The following is a 4,303-nucleotide window of genomic DNA, read 5'->3' as shown; positions in this document are numbered from 1 at the left end:
TCTCCTTGTCTATCCTGATGATGATAGTAATGATAAAAATGACACTGCAATTAGTGATAATTACAATGATGACATTGGAGATAATAATGACGGTCCAATAAGATGATAATGGCAATGAGAGCAAGCGCGATGCATACAAGTTCACCAGCAACGCTCAATCTTTCGCATTTTTGCAGTGTAGATTCCAAAGTGCTCTCGGAAATTTAACTGTCTGATGGCGGATTTACCACGCAAACTCCCAACTTGGTGGCACTGTTCACTATACGCCGATGATGTCTGCATTTAGGTTTCTAGCAAAACGGCAGGTTTCATCTAGTCTGTCTTGCAAAAGGTAGTATATACAGCTTACTGCATTTTAAAAGAGAGGGATGATGCCCTGTCAGGCTAAGACAGCCATTTTGCCTTTTATTAGAAATAACCCATATCGCATCCAATTCTGCTGCGATAGTCAACCTTCAAAGTTTGTTAAGCAGCACCATTTCTGCGTCTAGTTCTTCACAGACAATGTTTCTGTGCTCCGCATATAAAATCTATCGAAGATCAAGTGAACATTGGTGTGAATGTGTTTCTTAAGCTCGCAGATACGACTTGGGGCAGATTTTCGTCATCTGTACTCAGAGTTCCAGCAATACACTCATAATAAAAATTGGGTACTCTTCAGTCATTTTTCATGGTTTGTTGCGAACCTCAGAAGATTGCCTGCAAAATTGTCAGCTAGAGGTTCCGTGTTTGGGAGCTTTTCGACCAACAGCGCTTAGGCAAGGAAACTTGCGTTTGAAGTTTAAGGGAAACAGAGATCAGAAAGATATTTTCCGTATTGTAATCCAACCCGAAAGCCACTCATTAGCTTCAGCGCTTCATGAACGAGTCGTACATCAAGCGTTTTAACAACACTACCTCCTTGTTCCAAGTTACAACCTAGGAAAGGAGACGCCGAAAATCCTCCGAGGATTTTAGCTACCCTTACAGGACCAGCACCTGAATGAATAATTAGGAACCGTGACTTGATATTTGCTTCTCAGTAGTTAGCACTTTACCAAATACACATGCGATATACCGCTTACATTCATATGTATACTGACGCTTCCAGTCTTCAAAATTCATCGTTGCCCGCACTTGATTCTGCACCTGAATGAGCGACGGTAATGTAAACTGGCTCACGCAATAGATATAACGACTGCTGCAATTTACGCTATTTGTTTAGCACTCGAGTTCATCACAACGGTGCATGACCCGCGTATGTGAGCACAGTTTACCCACTCTCAGTCCGCACTAAGATCTCCTGACACCACTAATTCCATACCCTGGAACGCTAGACTGGAACACGAAGTTCATAATTTTTTGAGACTCTTCAAAAGAAGCATATTAGTTATCAAGCAATTACTCGTGCTTTGCCTTATTCCTGGAAACACAGAGGCGGCGGAGGTGCCTAGGCAAGCACCTTCTAATATCTTCACTTCTGGCCTTCCGTTGTCGAGAAATACATTGAGCCGCTTTATTTAATTGCATGCGAAATGAAATGAACGAAAATATGTAATATGTGAAGACTTAAGCGCACAATACACAATTAAAGATAAAAGAGGGTACATGGGACACTCACAAGCGTTACTTCCACCTGATAATTAATCATACAGGCCATATAAGAAAGACACTGTTAGCAGACGGGACAGAAATAGAGGAACGGGACATTATCATCTAACAGATTATTGAAAAACCGAATCTAAATAATTACACTTACCAGAACAGACATGTACAGCAAGAGGTGCGGTTTGAGCAAAACCATGAAAATTCTGATCTATATTTCATCGATCCGTTGCTATGGTTTAGTATTCCAATATATATCTAAAGTTTAAAAACGCTCTTCCAGCACATGCGTTTTTTGCAACGTTCGTAAAATGAAAAAGTTTCTGCTGCATATTTTCCGCCAGAGTTACATAATTAACAAACTGTCCCGACTAAAACATAGCTTTTAATCTTGGCATGAATATGCTTTAAAACGTTATCTAAAACCGCGAGAAAAGGCGATTAGCGGCGCGTAAAATAGGAATTGCGTAAATGAAATAGCACCCTAAACATAGGATAGAGAAGTTTCGGAGTGGGCAGCCCGCCTACGGCCAATTTGGGGCCCAATGTGGCTTTTCATGGAAAGGCCGAATTGGGCTCTGCCTATTTTACTGCATAGAATACGAATATATGTTGCATTTTCCTGCAAGTACACACAAAAAGGCACGCGTGGCCAGCGAGAGGACATGTCCGCTTTTCAGCCCAACTACGACCCACGTGTGACCTATTCGACTTTTGAGCGGGCAGCCCCACTCGGACTAGCCTATCTTCTATTTGCTTTAGGCCCACATTTGTATCCCATATGTGCTAAAATGCCCCGCAAGAGATCGGTGTGGGAAGAAGCGGGCATGAGCACTTTCTAGCCCCGCCTCAGGCCATGCGGAAACTATCACGGTTTTCGATGGGCAGCCCCATTTGGAGCAGGCGAGCAGTTGTCTGCATGAAGGTCACAGTTTTATTCTGCCCTTCCGTCGATTACCCGTCCAAGATCCAACGTAGGCAACATGCGGGTATGGCCGTTTTTATCCCAACCGCGGCCCTGCTGGACCAATTGCGCTTTTGAGTGGGCAGCCGAATTTAGGGGATCCCAGTATTTTTCTACATGGGGCCCAAATTTGCGTTGCACTGGCCTTAAAATTCCCCGAGACCGCGAGGGCCAGATGTGGGAATATAGTATACTTAATTAGCCCTTGCCACGCCTATATGATGCCCAAATGGGAATACAGTGCACGTCCAATGCAGAATTGCCCACTTGATTCCTCAAGGGGGCCCTCACGGGTAGTATTGTAGTTTCCCTAGCCTGACTTGCCCATATGGGCCTCAGGGCTCTGTATTTTGAATAGAATGCTCCCAAAGACCAGCTTTATGAAGTAATTAATGAATGAATTAATTCTGGAAGCGCTTCATGTTACCGCTTGTAATCGGTTAGGGTGATATGTTCTCATGTGCAAACTTCCTCGATAAAGTCATCGGGACATGCTGGGTGCACTCATTCATGGGACGCTCCCAAATGACGACGGCGCAACTGGGCGGGATCAGCTTCTCGAGGGCTGTCTCGAGGAGGCAGATGGAACGCGTTGCTTCTCAAAAGCGGACGCATGGTGCATCGGCTCCGTGATTTTTCGCTTGTGATCGTGGCACAGCAACCCGACCCTTGAAGAAATCAGTGCGACTGCATCACGCCAGTGACCCGACATCTGGAGCCACCAGTATTATCCAGGTGGGCCCCAATTTCACCGATTAGGGACCGAGTTTCATCCGTGCATCGCGGCAGCGGCGCTAAGCCTAACGGCTACGCTGCTCCCCGCCGCTGGGTTGCTCACCCCTCTTTCTTCAATATGACTTCTACCTTGCAACGCGGCTATGATCCGTCCGAAATGTCAGGGTCCACCATTCCGACGGTCCAAGATACTGGTTCTTCAGTCTCACAGCCCCTTGAGAACGAGAACCTTTTCAAACTTGTACAGCGCCGCTTCCAGTCCAGAAGCGGACGCAAGATGGCGGCCGACACGTCAGCGGCCTCCCAACTTGATTCCAACAAGGACGCTGGCGCGCAGCCCCACGCCCGTCCTGTCCAAACTGCTGACCAACCGAAAATTGCAGCAGGCAAGCAATGGCGTCCACGACCCATGCCACACCCGCACCCCCAAGACATTGTTGTAATCCTCAAGCCCCGCGTCACGGCGAACTTGCGGAGTGTGTTCCAACATGGCGAGCTAGGAGCGGCGCTCACTGCCTTCCTTGGCAAGCAGGCGGGAGCCACTCTCAACATCATCCCGGTATGGGACCAAATCTTGTAGTAGTGGGAACCCAGGACCCAATTACAGCGGACCGCCTAATTCGGGACTTCAACTTGGATACCGACAAGGGACCCCTCCCTATACGTGGACATTTGAAACAGACCGGCGAAATATGCCGAGGTGTGATCTCTGTGGCCAACCAGGAGACAAGCAACACCCTGAAAGAGAAAGTGCAATGGCGAGCTGGCGAGCTCGCAGAAGTACGCAAGCTGGGAAAGACGAACGTCGCGGTTATCTCTTTTGTGGGGAAGGTGGTGCCGCGTTTTGTGCATTACAATTCGGAACTGGCTGTCTTGCGTGAATTACAAGCGTACTGTGCCGGCGTGTGTGAGGTGCGGTACTATCGGGCATCGGGCAGACACGTGTCCTGCCCCGAACCTCTCAAAGTGCGGCCTGTGGGGTCAATGTGTGGAGCTTACTCCAGGAGGTCCATCTCCACA

The sequence above is a fragment of the Amblyomma maculatum genome, chromosome 9 (assembly GCF_055883805.1).
Source record: "Amblyomma maculatum isolate TAMU_Amacu chromosome 9, ASM5588380v1, whole genome shotgun sequence".
In the NCBI taxonomy this organism is placed as follows: domain Eukaryota; kingdom Metazoa; phylum Arthropoda; class Arachnida; order Ixodida; family Ixodidae; genus Amblyomma; species Amblyomma maculatum.
Note: the sequence above shows the minus strand (reverse complement) of the source record.